The sequence below is a fragment of the Stenella coeruleoalba genome (genome assembly GCF_951394435.1).
Source record: "Stenella coeruleoalba genome assembly, contig: scaffold_88, whole genome shotgun sequence".
Classification (NCBI taxonomy): domain Eukaryota; kingdom Metazoa; phylum Chordata; class Mammalia; order Artiodactyla; family Delphinidae; genus Stenella; species Stenella coeruleoalba.
The window spans coordinates 1,035,919-1,054,226 of record NW_027645889.1 but is presented as its reverse complement, the minus strand read 5'-3'; positions in this window follow the sequence as shown (position 1 = coordinate 1,054,226).

Sequence of the window (18,308 nt, the reverse complement as noted above, 5' to 3'; positions counted from 1 at the left end):
TTCAAGTCCTCTTGGCAGCCTTACTTCAGTCTATTTTTGGACGATAGCTGTCATTTATACCTCTGCAGGTTTGTGAATTACAGTGCCCCTGAGCTCCTTTCTTCAACTCGCTTTCTTGTGACCTGGCCGCAACACCGCAGGATGGCTTCAGGCCCTAATCTGGTTCCGGCACGGCACGCTGAGCCTTTGGTTATTTCCTCTTCCTGGTGGGAAATGAGAGTTAAATTTGCCCGTCCAGACACCTCCAGCTAGTCTCTCATTGGTTCTCGCTATTCCTGTTCATCTTCCGCAGAAATTGCAAACTGGGCCAAACAGGAGGTTAAAGGGACTGACTCTCCAAGTGAGGAGAGTGTTAGTAAAGCGTCTGGAATGTTGCACCCGAGTACCAGGGGAGGAAAACTGAGACATATTTGAACACGTCTCCCGTTCACATGGTTGATCATACTTGGGTTCCACATGCATGTTTTAGCTGAAGGAAGAATATCTTAAACCTGGAAAGTTAAGACCCGTGTAATGGGAAACATGCAATATGACTTCAAAGGGTCTTCATTTGCTCACCGAACCTCTCCAATCCTATCACTGCTGTGTTTATGCCCCTGTACACATGCTTGATTCTCTTTCGGAGACATAGCAATCCATAGGTTTTAAGATACTTACTAGTCAGGTACATTCTTAGGCGTTTAATATGCGGTGTTGAGTCCATTTCGTTGAGCAAGGAGTAGCTCTTGTCTATTCCATATTTGGCTTAAGGAACTTTATCTGTGCTCATTTCAATCTCTGGTTTTATGCAGCACCCCAACTCACCTTTACCCTTAAGCAAGAATAAGTTGGTTTTCTAAATTTGAGACCCTGTTCTGTTCTGTAATTCAGTTCCTGTGTAGCCAAGTTTACATTCCGTGTATTACTGATATCTTATGATGTTTCTTTTTCTGTGTGACTTACTTCAGTTAGAATCATCATACCTGAATCCACTCATTGTGATGCTAAGGGCCTGATGACACAGATTTCATTGCTGAGTGATATTGCTTTGTAAGTAAATACCACAACTTCTTTATCCATTTTTCACTTTCTGCGATGTTGAACTTGTACTGTAAACGAGGTTCTTGTAAACAGAGGCGTCCCAAACTTTGGGGTGGCTGTGTCTTTTTGATTTTAATTTCCCTAAGCTATAGGACCATAAGTGGCAGTGCCCTAGGCTCTGTTGCTTTGTTTTTTAGATGTTTCAGGAAACACCATACACTTCTCCCCAGTGTCTGTTGGCAATTTACATCCCACCCATCAGCATAACAAGGCTCCCAGTTCTCCATGGCCTGTCCTGCCTTTCTGGATTTTACACTTTTTTCAGATGGCCCTTTTGACCGGGGGGAACTGAGACTTCATTGTAGTGCAGATTTCCTTTGCAAGCTTGCTTGGTTGGCCAAAAAGGGCGTATGCGTTTTTTCCTGAATATATTCAGGAAAAAACGCATACGCCCTTTTTGGCCAAGTGCATCATTGTGGACGTTCTGCCTCTTTTCCTATGCTTTCAATGCAATTCCAGTCTACCTCCTGAAATCGGTTTCCTGCAATTCTGCCCCGCTTTCAAGTCCTCTTGGCAGCCTTACTTCAGTCTATTTTTGGACGATAGCTGTCATTTATACCTCTGCAGGTTTGTGAATTACAGTGCCCCTGAGCTCCTTTCTTCAACTCGCTTTCTTGTGACCTGGCCGCAACACCGCAGGATGGCTTCAGGCCCTAATCTGGTTCCGGCACGGCACGCTGAGCCTTTGGTTATTTCCTCTTCCTGGTGGGAAATGAGAGTTAAATTTGCCCGTCCAGACACCTCCAGCTAGTCTCTCATTGGTTCTCGCTATTCCTGTTCATCTTCCGCAGAAATTGCAAACTGGGCCAAACAGGAGGTTAAAGGGACTGACTCTCCAAGTGAGGAGAGTGTTAGTAAAGCGTCTGGAATGTTGCACCCGAGTACCAGGGGAGGAAAACTGAGACATATTTGAACACGTCTCCCGTTCACATGGTTGATCATACTTGGGTTCCACATGCATGTTTTAGCTGAAGGAAGAATATCTTAAACCTGGAAAGTTAAGACCCGTGTAATGGGAAACATGCAATATGACTTCAAAGGGTCTTCATTTGCTCACCGAACCTCTCCAATCCTATCACTGCTGTGTTTATGCCCCTATACACATGCTTGATTCTCTTTCGGAGACATAGCAATCCATAGGTTTTAAGATACTTACTAGTCAGGTACATTCTTAGGCGTTTAATATGCGGTGTTGAGTCCATTTCGTTGAGCAAGGAGTAGCTCTTGTCTATTCCATATTTGACTTAAGGAACTTTATCTGTGCTCATTTCAATCTCTGGTTTTATGCAGCACCCCAACTCACCTTTACCCTTAAGCAAGCATAAGTTGGTTTTCTAAATTTGAGACCCTGTTCTGTTCTGTAATTCAGTTCCTGTGTAGCCAAGTTTACATTCCGTGTATTACTGATATCTTATGATGTTTCTTTTTCTGTGTGACTTACTTCAGTTAGAATCATCATACCTGAATCCACTCATTGTGCTGCTAAGGGCCTGATGACACAGATTTCATTGCTGAGTGATATTGCTTTGTAAGTAAATACCACAACTTCTTTATCCATTTTTCACTTTCTGCGATGTTGAACTTGTACTGTAAACGAGGTTCTTGTAAACAGAGCCGTTCCAAACTTTGGGGTGGCTGTGTCTTTTTGATTTTAATTTCCCTAAGCTATAGGACCATAAGTGGAAGTGCCCTAGGTTCTGTTGCTTTGTTTTTTAGGTGTTTCAGGAAACACCATACACTTCTCCTGAGTGGTTGTTGGCAATTTACATCCCGCCCATCAGCATAACAAGGCTCCCAGTTCTCCATGGCCTGTCCTGCCTTTCTGGATTTTACACTTTTTTCAGATGGCCCTTTTGACCGGGGGGAAGTGAGACTTCATTGTAGTGCAGATTTCCTTTGCAAGCTTGCTTGGTTGGCCAAAAAGGGCGTATGCGTTTTTTCCTGAATATATTCAGGAAAAAACGCATACGCCCTTTTTGGCCAAGTGCATCATTGTGGACGTTCTGCCTCTTTTCCTATGCTTTCAATGCAATTCCAGTCTACCTCCTGAAATCGGTTTCCTGCAATTCTGCCCCGCTTTCAAGTCCTCTTGGCAGCCTTACTTCAGTCTATTTTTGGACGATAGCTGTCATTTATAACTCTGCAGGTTTGTGAATTACAGTGCCCCTGAGCTCCTTTCTTCAACTCGCTTTCTTGTGACCTGGCCGCAACACCGCAGGATGGCTTCAGGCCCTAATCTGTTTCCGGTACGGCACGCTGAGCCTTTGGTTATTTCCTCTTCCTGGTGGGAAATGAGAGTTAAATTTGCCCGTCCAGACACCTCCAGCTAGCCTCTCATTGGTTCTCGCTATTCCTGTTCATCTTCCGCAGAAATTGCAAACTGGGCCAAACAGGAGGTTAAAGGCGCTGACTCTCCAAGTGGGGAGAGTGTTAGTAAAGCGTCTGGAATGTTGCACCCGAGTACCAGGGGAGGAAAACTGAGACATATTTGAACACGTCTCCCGTTCACATGGTTGATCATACTTGGGTTCCACATGCATGTTTTAGCTGAAGGAAGAATACCTTAAACCTGGGTAGTTGAAACCCGTGGAATGGGTACCATGCAATATGACTTCAAAGGGTCTTCATTTGCTCACCGAACCTCTCCAATCCTATCACTGCTGTGTTTATGCCCCTGTACACATGCTTGATTCTCTTTCGGAGACATAGCAATCCATAGGTTTTAAGATACTTACTAATCAGGTACATTCTTAGGCGTTTAATATGCGGTGTTGAGTCCATTTCGTTGAGCAAGGAGTAGCTCTTGTCTATTCCATATTTGACTTAAGGAACTTTATCTGTGCTCATTTCAATCTCTGGTTTTATGCAGCACCCCAACTCACCTTTACCCTTAAGCAAGCATAAGTTGGTTTTCTAAATTTGAGACCCTGTTCTGTTCTGTAATTCAGTTCCTGTGTAGCCAAGTTTACATTCCGTGTATTACTGATATCTTATGATGTTTCTTTTTCTGTGTGACTTACTTCAGTTAGAATCATCATACCTGAATCCACTCATTGTGATGCTAAGGGCCTGATGACATAGATTTCATTGCTGAGTGATATTGCTTTGTAAGTAAATACCACAACTTCTTTATCCATTTTTCACTTTCTGCGATGTTGAACTTGTACTGTAAACGAGGTTCTTGTAAACAGAGGCGTCCCAAAGTTTGGGGTGGCTGTGTCTTTTTGATTTTAATTTCCCTAAGCTATAGGACCATAAGTGGCAGTGCCCTAGGCTCTGTTGCTTTGTTTTTTAGATGTTTCAGGAAACACCATACACTTCTCCCGAGTGTCTGTTGGCAATTTACATCCCGCCCATCAGCATAACAAGGCTCCCAGTTCTCCATGGCCTGTCCTGCCTTTCTGGATTTTACACTTTTTTCAGATGGCCCTTTTGACCGGGGGGAAGTGAGACTTCATTGTAGTGCAGATTTCCTTTGCAAGCTTGCTTGGTTGGCCAAAAAGGGCGTATGCGTTTTTTCCTGAATATATTCAGGAAAAAACGCATACGCCCTTTTTGGCCAAGTGCATCATTGTGGACGTTCTGCCTCTTTTCCTATGCTTTCAATGCAATTCCAGTCTACCTCCTGAAATCGGTTTCCTGCAATTCTGCCCCGCTTTCAAGTCCTCTTGGCAGCCTTACTTCAGTCTATTTTTGGACGATAGCTGTCATTTATAACTCTGCAGGTTTGTGAATTACAGTGCCCCTGAGCTCCTTTCTTCAACTCGCTTTCTTGTGACCTGGCCGCAACACCGCAGGATGGCTTCAGGCCCTAATCTGGTTCCGGCCCGGCATGCTGAGCCTTTGGTTAATTCCTCTTCCTGGTGGGAAATGAGAGTTAAATTTGCCCGTCCAGACACCTCCAGCTAGCCTCTCATTGGTTCTCGCTATTCCTGTTCATCTTCCGCAGAAATTGCAAACTGGGCCAAACAGGAGGTTAAAGGCGCTGACTCTCCAAGTGGGGAGAGTGTTAGTAAAGCGTCTGGAATGTTGCACCCGAGTACCAGGGGAGGAAAACTGAGACATATTTGAACACGTCTCCTGTTCACATGGTTGATCATACTTGGGTTCCACATGCATGTTTTAGCTGAAGGAAGAATACCTTAAACCTGGAGAGTTGAGACCCGTGTAATGGGTACCATGCAATATGACTTCAAAGGGTCTTCATTTGCTCACCGAACCTCTCCAATCCTATCACTGCTGCGTTTATGCCCCTGTACACATGCTTGATTCTCTTTCGGAGACATAGCAATCCATAGGTTTTACGATACTTACTAGTCAGGTACATTCTTAGGCGTTTAATATGCGGTGTTGAGTCCATTTCGTTGAGCAAGGAGTAGCTCTTGTCTATTCCATATTTGACTTAAGGAACTTTATCTGTGCTCATTTCAATCTCTGGTTTTATGCAGCACCCCAACTCACCTTTACCCTTAAGCAAGCATAAGTTGGTTTTCTAAATTTGAGACCCTGTTCTGTTCTGTAATTCAGTTCCTGTGTAGCCAAGTTTACATTCCGTGTATTACTGATATCTTATGATGTTTCTTTTTCTGTGTGACTTATTTCAGTTAGAATCATCATACCTGAATCCACTCATTGTGATGCTAAGGGCCTGATGACATAGATTTCATTGCTGAGTGATATTGCTTTGTAAGTAAATACCACAACTTCTTTATCCATTTTTCACTTTCTGCGATGTTGAACTTGTACTGTAAACGAGGTTCTTGTAAACAGAGGCGTCCCAAACTTTGGGGTGGCTGTGTCTTTTTGATTTTAATTTCCCTAAGCTATAGGACCATAAGTGGCAGTGCCCTAGGCTCTGTTGCTTTGTTTTTTAGATGTTTCAGGAAACACCATACACTTCTCCCGAGTGTCTGTTGGCAATTTACATCCCGCCCATCAGCATAACAAGGCTCCCAGTTCTCCATGGCCTGTCCTGCCTTTCTGGATTTTACACTTTTTTCAGATGGCCCTTTTGACCGGGGGGAAGTGAGACTTCATTGTAGTGCAGATTTCCTTTGCAAGCTTGCTTGGTTGGCCAAAAAGGGCGTATGCGTTTTTTCCTGAATATATTCAGGAAAAAACGCATACGCCCTTTTTGGCCAAGTGCATCATTGTGGACGTTCTGCCTCTTTTCCTATGCTTTCAATGCAATTCCAGTCTACCTCCTGAAATCGGTTTCCTGCAATTCTGCCCCGCTTTCAAGTCCTCTTGGCAGCCTTACTTCAGTCTATTTTTGGACGATAGCTGTCATTTATAACTCTGCAGGTTTGTGAATTACAGTGCCCCTGAGCTCCTTTCTTCAACTCGCTTTCTTGTGACCTGGCCGCAACACCGCAGGATGGCTTCAGGCCCTAATCTGGTTCCGGCCCGGCACGCTGAGCCTTTGGTTAATTCCTCTTCCTGGTGGGAAATGAGAGTTAAATTTGCCCGTCCAGACACCTCCAGCTAGCCTCTCATTGGTTCTCGCTATTCCTGTTCATCTTCCGCAGAAATTGCAAACTGGGCCAAACAGGAGGTTAAAGGCGCTGACTCTCCAAGTGGGGAGAGTGTTAGTAAAGCGTCTGGAATGTTGCACCCGAGTACCAGGGTAGGAAAACTGAGACATATTTGAACACGTCTCCCGTTCACATGGTTGATCATACTTGGGTTCCACATGCATGTTTTAGCTGAAGGAAGAATACCTTAAACCTGGAGAGTTGAGACCCGTGTAATGGGTACCATGCAATATGACTTCAAAGGGTCTTCATTTGCTCACCGAACCTCTCCAATCCTATCACTGCTGCGTTTATGCCCCTGTACACATGCTTGATTCTCTTTCGGAGACATAGCAATCCATAGGTTTTACGATACTTACTAGTCAGGTACATTCTTAGGCGTTTAATATGCGGTGTTGAGTCCATTTCGTTGAGCAAGGAGTAGCTCTTGTCTATTCCATATTTGACTTAAGGAACTTTATCTGTGCTCATTTCAATCTCTGGTTTTATGCAGCACCCCAACTCACCTTTACCCTTAAGCAAGCATAAGTTGGTTTTCTAAATTTGAGACCCTGTTCTGTTCTGTAATTCAGTTCCTGTGTAGCCAAGTTTACATTCCGTGTATTACTGATATCTTATGATGTTTCTTTTTCTGTGTGACTTATTTCAGTTAGAATCATCATACCTGAATCCACTCATTGTGATGCTAAGGGCCTGATGACATAGATTTCATTGCTGAGTGATATTGCTTTGTAAGTAAATACCACAACTTCTTTATCCATTTTTCACTTTCTGCGATGTTGAACTTGTACTGTAAACGAGGTTCTTGTAAACAGAGGCGTCCCAAACTTTGGGGTGGCTGTGTCTTTTTGATTTTAATTTCCCTAAGCTATAGGACCATAAGTGGCAGTGCCCTAGGCTCTGTTGCTTTGTTTTGTAGATGTTTCAGGAAACACCATACACTTCTCCCGAGTGTCTGTTGGCAATTTACATCCCGCCCATCAGCATAACAAGGCTCCCAGTTCTCCATGGCCTGTCCTGCCTTTCTGGATTTTACACTTTATTCAGATGGCCCTTTTGACCGGGGGGAAGTGAGACTTCATTGTAGTGCAGATTTCCTTTGCAAGCTTGCTTGGTTGGCCAAAAAGGGCGTATGCGTTTTTTCCTGAATATATTCAGGAAAAAACGCATACGCCCTTTTTGGCCAAGTGCATCATTGTGGACGTTCTGCCTCTTTTCCTATGCTTTCAATGCAATTCCAGTCTACCTCCTGAAATCGGTTTCCTGCAATTCTGCCCCGCTTTCAAGTCCTCTTGGCAGCCTTACTTCAGTCTATTTTTGGACGATAGCTGTCATTTATAACTCTGCAGGTTTGTGAATTACAGTGCCCCTGAGCTCCTTTCTTCAACTCGCTTTCTTGTGACCTGGCCGCAACACCGCAGGATGGCTTCAGGCCCTAATCTGGTTCCGGCCCGGCACGCTGAGCCTTTGGTTAATTCCTCTTCCTGGTGGGAAATGAGAGTTAAATTTGCCCGTCCAGACACCTCCAGCTAGCCTCTCATTGGTTCTCGCTATTCCTGTTCATCTTCCGCAGAAATTGCAAACTGGGCCAAACAGGAGGTTAAAGGCGCTGACTCTCCAAGTGGGGAGAGTGTTAGTAAAGCGTCTGGAATGTTGCACCCGAGTACCAGGGGAGGAAAACTGAGACATATTTGAACACGTCTCCCGTTCACATGGTTGATCATACTTGGGTTCCACATGCATGTTTTAGCTGAAGGAAGAATACCTTAAACCTGGAGAGTTGAGACCCGTGTAATGGGTACCATGCAATATGACTTCAAAGGGTCTTCATTTGCTCACCGAACCTCTCCAATCCTATCACTGCTGCGTTTATGCCCCTGTACACATGCTTGATTCTCTTTCGGAGACATAGCAATCCATAGGTTTTACGATACTTACTAGTCAGGTACATTCTTAGGCGTTTAATATGCGGTGTTGAGTCCATTTCGTTGAGCAAGGAGTAGCTCTTGTCTATTCCATATTTGACTTAAGGAACTTTATCTGTGCTCATTTCAATCTCTGGTTTTATGCAGCACCCCAACTCACCTTTACCCTTAAGCAAGCATAAGTTGGTTTTCTAAATTTGAGACCCTGTTCTGTTCTGTAATTCAGTTCCTGTGTAGCCAAGTTTACATTCCGTGTATTACTGATATCTTATGATGTTTCTTTTTCTGTGTGACTTATTTCAGTTAGAATCATCATACCTGAATCCACTCATTGTGATGCTAAGGGCCTGATGACATAGATTTCATTGCTGAGTGATATTGCTTTGTAAGTAAATACCACAACTTCTTTATCCATTTTTCACTTTCTGCGATGTTGAACTTGTACTGTAAACGAGGTTCTTGTAAACAGAGGCGTCCCAAACTTTGGGGTGGCTGTGTCTTTTTGATTTTAATTTCCCTAAGCTATAGGACCATAAGTGGCAGTGCCCTAGGCTCTGTTGCTTTGTTTTGTAGATGTTTCAGGAAACACCATACACTTCTCCCGAGTGTCTGTTGGCAATTTACATCCCGCCCATCAGCATAACAAGGCTCCCAGTTCTCCATGGCCTGTCCTGCCTTTCTGGATTTTACACTTTTTTCAGATGGCCCTTTTGACCGGGGGGAAGTGAGACTTCATTGTAGTGCAGATTTCCTTTGCAAGCTTGCTTGGTTGGCCAAAAAGGGCGTATGCGTTTTTTCCTGAATATATTCAGGAAAAAACGCATACGCCCTTTTTGGCCAAGTGCATCATTGTGGACGTTCTGCCTCTTTTCCTATGCTTTCAATGCAATTCCAGTCTACCTCCTGAAATCGGTTTCCTGCAATTCTGCCCCGCTTTCAAGTCCTCTTGGCAGCCTTACTTCAGTCTATTTTTGGACGATAGCTGTCATTTATAACTCTGCAGGTTTGTGAATTACAGTGCCCCTGAGCTCCTTTCTTCAACTCGCTTTCTTGTGACCTGGCCGCAACACCGCAGGATGGCTTCAGGCCCTAATCTGGTTCCGGCCCGGCACGCTGAGCCTTTGGTTAATTCCTCTTCCTGGTGGGAAATGAGAGTTAAATTTGCCCGTCCAGACACCTCCAGCTAGCCTCTCATTGGTTCTCGCTATTCCTGTTCATCTTCCGCAGAAATTGCAAACTGGGCCAAACAGGAGGTTAAAGGCGCTGACTCTCCAAGTGGGGAGAGTGTTAGTAAAGCGTCTGGAATGTTGCACCCGAGTACCAGGGGAGGAAAACTGAGACATATTTGAACACGTCTCCCGTTCACATGGTTGATCATACTTGGGTTCCACATGCATGTTTTAGCTGAAGGAAGAATACCTTAAACCTGGAGAGTTGAGACCCGTGTAATGGGTACCATGCAATATGACTTCAAAGGGTCTTCATTTGCTCACCGAACCTCTCCAATCCTATCACTGCTGCGTTTATGCCCCTGTACACATGCTTGATTCTCTTTCGGAGACATAGCAATCCATAGGTTTTACGATACTTACTAGTCAGGTACATTCTTAGGCGTTTAATATGCGGTGTTGAGTCCATTTCGTTGAGCAAGGAGTAGCTCTTGTCTATTCCATATTTGACTTAAGGAACTTTATCTGTGCTCATTTCAATCTCTGGTTTTATGCAGCACCCCAACTCACCTTTACCCTTAAGCAAGCATAAGTTGGTTTTCTAAATTTGAGACCCTGTTCTGTTCTGTAATTCAGTTCCTGTGTAGCCAAGTTTACATTCCGTGTATTACTGATATCTTATGATGTTTCTTTTTCTGTGTGACTTATTTCAGTTAGAATCATCATACCTGAATCCACTCATTGTGATGCTAAGGGCCTGATGACATAGATTTCATTGCTGAGTGATATTGCTTTCTAAGTAAATACCACAACTTCTTTATCCATTTTTCACTTTCTGCGATGTTGAACTTGTACTGTAAACGAGGTTCTTGTAAACAGAGGCGTCCCAAACTTTGGGGTGGCTGTGTCTTTTTGATTTTAATTTCCCTAAGCTATAGGACCATAAGTGGCAGTGCCCTAGGCTCTGTTGCTTTGTTTTGTAGATGTTTCAGGAAACACCATACACTTCTCCCGAGTGTCTGTTGGCAATTTACATCCCGCCCATCAGCATAACAAGGCTCCCAGTTCTCCATGGCCTGTCCTGCCTTTCTGGATTTTACACTTTTTTCAGATGGCCCTTTTGACCGGGGGGAAGTGAGACTTCATTGTAGTGCAGATTTCCTTTGCAAGCTTGCTTGGTTGGCCAAAAAGGGCGTATGCGTTTTTTCCTGAATATATTCAGGAAAAAACGCATACGCCCTTTTTGGCCAAGTGCATCATTGTGGACGTTCTGCCTCTTTTCCTATGCTTTCAATGCAATTCCAGTCTACCTCCTGAAATCGGTTTCCTGCAATTCTGCCCCGCTTTCAAGTCCTCTTGGCAGCCTTACTTCAGTCTATTTTTGGACGATAGCTGTCATTTATAACTCTGCAGGTTTGTGAATTACAGTGCCCCTGAGCTCCTTTTTTCAACTCGCTTTCTTGTGACCTGGCCGCAACACCGCAGGATGGCTTCAGGCCCTAATCTGGTTCCGGCCCGGCACGCTGAGCCTTTGGTTAATTCCTCTTCCTGGTGGGAAATGAGAGTTAAATTTGCCCGTCCAGACACCTCCAGCTAGCCTCTCATTGGTTCTCGCTATTCCTGTTCATCTTCCGCAGAAATTGCAAACTGGGCCAAACAGGAGGTTAAAGGCGCTGACTCTCCAAGTGGGGAGAGTGTTAGTAAAGCGTCTGGAATGTTGCACCCGAGTACCAGGGGAGGAAAACTGAGACATATTTGAACACGTCTCCCGTTCACATGGTTGATCATACTTGGGTTCCACATGCATGTTTTAGCTGAAGGAAGAATACCTTAAACCTGGAGAGTTGAGACCCGTGTAATGGGTACCATGCAATATGACTTCAAAGGGTCTTCATTTGCTCACCGAACCTCTCCAATCCTATCACTGCTGCGTTTATGCCCCTGTACACATGCTTGATTCTCTTTCGGAGACATAGCAATCCATAGGTTTTACGATACTTACTAGTCAGGTACATTCTTAGGCGTTTAATATGCGGTGTTGAGTCCATTTCGTTGAGCAAGGAGTAGCTCTTGTCTATTCCATATTTGACTTAAGGAACTTTATCTGTGCTCATTTCAATCTCTGGTTTTATGCAGCACCCCAACTCACCTTTACCCTTAAGCAAGCATAAGTTGGTTTTCTAAATTTGAGACCCTGTTCTGTTCTGTAATTCAGTTCCTGTGTAGCCAAGTTTACATTCCGTGTATTACTGATATCTTATGATGTTTCTTTTTCTGTGTGACTTATTTCAGTTAGAATCATCATACCTGAATCCACTCATTGTGATGCTAAGGGCCTGATGACATAGATTTCATTGCTGAGTGATATTGCTTTCTAAGTAAATACCACAACTTCTTTATCCATTTTTCACTTTCTGCGATGTTGAACTTGTACTGTAAACGAGGTTCTTGTAAACAGAGGCGTCCCAAACTTTGGGGTGGCTGTGTCTTTTTGATTTTAATTTCCCTAAGCTATAGGACCATAAGTGGCAGTGCCCTAGGCTCTGTTGCTTTGTTTTGTAGATGTTTCAGGAAACACCATACACTTCTCCCGAGTGTCTGTTGGCAATTTACATCCCGCCCATCAGCATAACAAGGCTCCCAGTTCTCCATGGCCTGTCCTGCCTTTCTGGATTTTACACTTTTTTCAGATGGCCCTTTTGACCGGGGGGAAGTGAGACTTCATTGTAGTGCAGATTTCCTTTGCAAGCTTGCTTGGTTGGCCAAAAAGGGCGTATGCGTTTTTTCCTGAATATATTCAGGAAAAAACGCATACGCCCTTTTTGGCCAAGTGCATCATTGTGGACGTTCTGCCTCTTTTCCTATGCTTTCAATGCAATTCCAGTCTACTTCCTGAAATCGGTTTCCTGCAATTCTGCCCCGCTTTCAAGTCCTCTTGGCAGCCTTACTTCAGTCTATTTTTGGACGATAGCTGTCATTTATAACTCTGCAGGTTTGTGAATTACAGTGCCCCTGAGCTCCTTTCTTCAACTCGCTTTCTTGTGACCTGGCCGCAACACCGCAGGATGGCTTCAGGCCCTAATCTGGTTCCGGCCCGGCACGCTGAGCCTTTGGTTAATTCCTCTTCCTGGTGGGAAATGAGAGTTAAATTTGCCCGTCCAGACACCTCCAGCTAGCCTCTCATTGGTTCTCGCTATTCCTGTTCATCTTCCGCAGAAATTGCAAACTGGGCCAAACAGGAGGTTAAAGGCGCCGACTCTCCAAGTGGGGAGAGTGTTAGTAAAGCGTCTGGAATGTTGCACCCGAGTACCAGGGGAGGAAAACTGAGACATATTTGAACACGTCTCCCGTTCACATGGTTGATCATACTTGGGTTCCACATGCATGTTTTCGCTGAAGGAAGAATACCTTAAACCTGGAGAGTTGAGACCCGTGTAATGGGTACCATGCAATATGACTTCAAAGGGTCTTCATTTGCTCACCGAACCTCTCCAATCCTATCACTGCTGCGTTTATGCCCCTGTACACATGCTTGATTCTCTTTCGGAGACATAGCAATCCATAGGTTTTACGATACTTACTAGTCAGGTACATTCTTAGGCGTTTAATATGCGGTGTTGAGTCCATTTCGTTGAGCAAGGAGTAGCTCTTGTCTATTCCATATTTGACTTAAGGAACTTTATCTGTGCTCATTTCAATCTCTGGTTTTATGCAGCACCCCAACTCACCTTTACCCTTAAGCAAGCATAAGTTGGTTTTCTAAATTTGAGACCCTGTTCTGTTCTGTAATTCAGTTCCTGTGTAGCCAAGTTTACATTCCGTGTATTACTGATATCTTATGATGTTTCTTTTTCTGTGTGACTTATTTCAGTTAGAATCATCATACCTGAATCCACTCATTGTGATGCTAAGGGCCTGATGACATAGATTTCATTGCTGAGTGATATTGCTTTGTAAGTAAATACCACAACTTCTTTATCCATTTTTCACTTTCTGCGATGTTGAACTTGTACTGTAAACGAGGTTCTTGTAAACAGAGGCGTCCCAAACTTTGGGGTGGCTGTGTCTTTTTGATTTTAATTTCCCTAAGCTATAGGACCATAAGTGGAAGTGCCCTAGGCTCTGTTGCTTTGTTTTTTAGATGTTTCAGGAAACACCATACACTTCTCCGGAGTGGTTGTTGGCAATTTACATCCCGCCCATCAGCATAACAAGGCTCCCAGTTCTCCATGGCCTGTCCTGCCTTTCTGGATTTTACACTTTTTTCAGACGGCCCTTTTGACCGGGGGGAAGTGAGACTTCATTGTAGTGCAGATTTCCTTTGCAAGCTTGCTTGGTTGGCCAAAAAGGGCGTATGCGTTTTTTCCTGAATATATTCAGGAAAAAACGCATACGCCCTTTTTGGCCAAGTGCATCATTGTGGACGTTCTGCCTCTTTTCCTATGCTTTCAATGCAATTCCAGTCTACCTCCTGAAATCGGTTTCCTGCAATTCTGCCCCGCTTTCAAGTCCTCTTGGCAGCCTTACTTCAGTCTATTTTTGAACGATAGTTGTCATTTATAACTCTGCAGGTTTGTGAATTACAGTGCCCCTGAGCTCCTTTCTTCAACTCGCTTTCTTGTGACCTGGCCGCAACACCGCAGGATGGCTTCAGGCCCTAATCTGGTTCCGGTACGGCACGCTGAGCCTTTGGTTATTTCCTCTTCCTGGTGGGAAATGAGAGTTAAATTTGCCCGTCCAGACACCTCCAGCTAGCCTCTCATTGGTTCTCGCTATTCCTGTTCATCTTCCGCAGAAATTGCAAACTGGGCCAAACAGGAGGTTAAAGGCGCTGACTCTCCAAGTGGGGAGAGTGTTAGTAAAGCGTCTGGAATGTTGCACCCGAGTACCAGGGGAGGAAAACTGAGACATATTTGAACACGTCTCCCGATCACATGGTTGATCATACTCTAGGTTCCACATGCATGTTTTAGCTGAAGGAAGAATACCTTAAACCTGGAGAGTTGAGACCCGTGTAATGGGTACCATGCAATATGACTTCAAAGGGTCTTCATTTGCTCACCGAACCTCTCCAATCCTATCACTGCTGCGTTTATGCCCCTGTACACATGCTTGATTCTCTTTCGGAGACATAGCAATCCATAGGTTTTACGATACTTACTAGTCAGGTACATTCTTAGGCGTTTAATATGCGGTGTTGAGTCCATTTCGTTGAGCAAGGAGTAGCTCTTGTCTATTCCATATTTGAGTTAAGGAACTTTATCTGTGCTCATTTCAATCTCTGGTTTTATGCAGCACCCCAACTCACCTTTACCCTTAAGCAAGCATAAGTTGGTTTTCTAAATTTGAGACCCTGTTCTGTTCTGTAATTCAGTTCCTGTGTAGCCAAGTTTACATTCCGTGTATTACTGATATCTTATGATGTTTCTTTTTCTGTGTGACTTATTTCAGTTAGAATCATCATACCTGAATCCACTCATTGTGATGCTAAGGGCCTGATGACATAGATTTCATTGCTGAGTGATATTGCTTTGTAAGTAAATACCACAACTTCTTTATCCATTTTTCACTTTCTGCGATGTTGAACTTGTACTGTAAACAAGGTTCTTGTAAACAGAGGCGTCCCAAACTTTGGGGTGGCTGTGTCTTTTTGATTTTAATTTCCCTAAGCTATAGGACCATAAGTGGCAGTGCCCTAGGCTCTCTTGCTTTGTTTTTTAGATGTTTCAGGAAACACCATACACTTCTCCCGAGTGTCTGTTGGCAATTTACATCCCGCCCATCAGCATAACAAGGCTCCCAGTTCTCCATGGCCTGTCCTGCCTTTCTGGATTTTACACTTTTTTCAGATGGCCCTTTTGACCGGGGGGAAGTGAGACTTCATTGTAGTGCAGATTTCCTTTGCAAGCTTGCTTGGTTGGCCAAAAAGGGCGTATGCGTTTTTTCCTGAATATATTCAGGAAAAAACGCATACGCCCTTTTTGGCCAAGTGCATCATTGTGGACGTTCTGCCTCTTTTCCTATGCTTTCAATGCAATTCCAGTCTACCTCCTGAAATCGGTTTCCTGCAATTCTGCCCCGCTTTCAAGTCCTCTTGGCAGCCTTACTTCAGTCTATTTTTGGACGATAGCTGTCATTTATAACTCTGCAGGTTTGTGAATTACAGTGCCCCTGAGCTCCTTTCTTCAACTCGCTTTCTTGTGACCTGGCCGCAACACCGCAGGATGGCTTCAGGCCCTAATCTGGTTCCGGCCCGGCACGCTGAGCCTTTGGTTAATTCCTCTTCCTGGTGGGAAATGAGAGTTAAATTTGCCCGTCCAGACACCTCCAGCTAGCCTCTCATTGGTTCTCGCTATTCCTGTTCATCTTCCGCAGAAATTGCAAACTGGGCCAAACAGGAGGTTAAAGGCGCTGACTCTCCAAGTGGGGAGAGTGTTAGTAAAGCGTCTGGAATGTTGCACCCGAGTACCAGGGGAGGAAAACTGAGACATATTTGAACACGTCTCCCGTTCACATGGTTGATCATACTTGGGTTCCACATGCATGTTTTCGCTGAAGGAAGAATACCTTAAACCTGGAGAGTTGAGACCCGTGTAATGGGTACCATGCAATATGACTTCAAAGGGTCTTCATTTGCTCACCGAACCTCTCCAATCCTATCACTGCTGCGTTTATGCCCCTGTACACATGCTTGATTCTCTTTCGGAGACATAGCAATCCATAGGTTTTACGATACTTACTAGTCAGGTACATTCTTAGGCGTTTAATATGCGGTGTTGAGTCCATTTCGTTGAGCAAGGAGTAGCTCTTGTCTATTCCATATTTGACTTAAGGAACTTTATCTGTGCTCATTTCAATCTCTGGTTTTATGCAGCACCCCAACTCACCTTTACCCTTAAGCAAGCATAAGTTGGTTTTCTAAATTTGAGACCCTGTTCTGTTCTGTAATTCAGTTCCTGTGTAGCCAAGTTTACATTCCGTGTATTACTGATATCTTATGATGTTTCTTTTTCTGTGTGACTTATTTCAGTTAGAATCATCATACCTGAATCCACTCATTGTGATGCTAAGGGCCTGATGACATAGATTTCATTGCTGAGTGATATTGCTTTGTAAGTAAATACCACAACTTCTTTATCCATTTTTCACTTTCTGCGATGTTGAACTTGTACTGTAAACGAGGTTCTTGTAAACAGAGGCGTCCCAAACTTTGGGGTGGCTGTGTCTTTTTGATTTTAATTTCCCTAAGCTATAGGACCATAAGTGGCAGTGCCCTAGGCTCTGTTGCTTTGTTTTTTAGATGTTTCAGGAAACACCATACACTTCTCCCGAGTGTCTGTTGGCAATTTACATCCCGCCCATCAGCATAACAAGGCTCCCAGTTCTCCATGGCCTGTCCTGCCTTTCTGGATTTTACACTTTTTTCAGATGGCCCTTTTGACCGGGGGGAAGTGAGACTTCATTGTAGTGCAGATTTCCTTTGCAAGCTTGCTTGGTTGGCCAAAAAGGGCGTATGCGTTTTTTCCTGAATATATTCAGGAAAAAACGCATACGCCCTTTTTGGCCAAGTGCATCATTGTGGACGTTCTGCCTCTTTTCCTATGCTTTCAATGCAATTCCAGTCTACCTCCTGAAATCGGTTTCCTGCAATTCTGCCCCGCTTTCAAGTCCTCTTGGCAGCCTTACTTCAGTCTATTTTTGGACGATAGCTGTCATTTATAACTCTGCAGGTTTGTGAATTACAGTGCCCCTGAGCTCCTTTCTTCAACTCGCTTTCTTGTGACCTGGCCGCAACACCGCAGGATGGCTTCAGGCCCTAATCTGGTTCCGGCCCGGCACGCTGAGCCTTTGGTTAATTCCTCTTCCTGGTGGGAAATGAGAGTTAAATTTGCCCGTCCAGACACCTCCAGCTAGCCTCTCATTGGTTCTCGCTATTCCTGTTCATCTTCCGCAGAAATTGCAAACTGGGCCAAACAGGAGGTTAAAGGCGCCGACTCTCCAAGTGGGGAGAGTGTTAGTAAAGCGTCTGGAATGTTGCACCCGAGTACCAGGGGAGGAAAACTGAGACATATTTGAACACGTCTCCCGTTCACATGGTTGATCATACTTGGGTTCCACATGCATGTTTTAGCTGAAGGAAGAATACCTTAAACCTGGAGAGTTGAGACCCGTGTAATGGGTACCATGCAATATGACTTCAAAGGGTCTTCATTTGCTCACCGAACCTCTCCAATCCTATCACTGCTGCGTTTATGCCCCTGTACACATGCTTGATTCTCTTTCGGAGACATAGCAATCCATAGGTTTTACGATACTTACTAGTCAGGTACATTCTTAGGCGTTTAATATGCGGTGTTGAGTCCATTTCGTTGAGCAAGGAGTAGCTCTTGTCTATTCCATATTTGACTTAAGGAACTTTATCTGTGCTCATTTCAATCTCTGGTTTTATGCAGCACCCCAACTCACCTTTACCCTTAAGCAAGCATAAGTTGGTTTTCTAAATTTGAGACCCTGTTCTGTTCTGTAATTCAGTTCCTGTGTAGCCAAGTTTACATTCCGTGTATTACTGATATCTTATGATGTTTCTTTTTCTGTGTGAC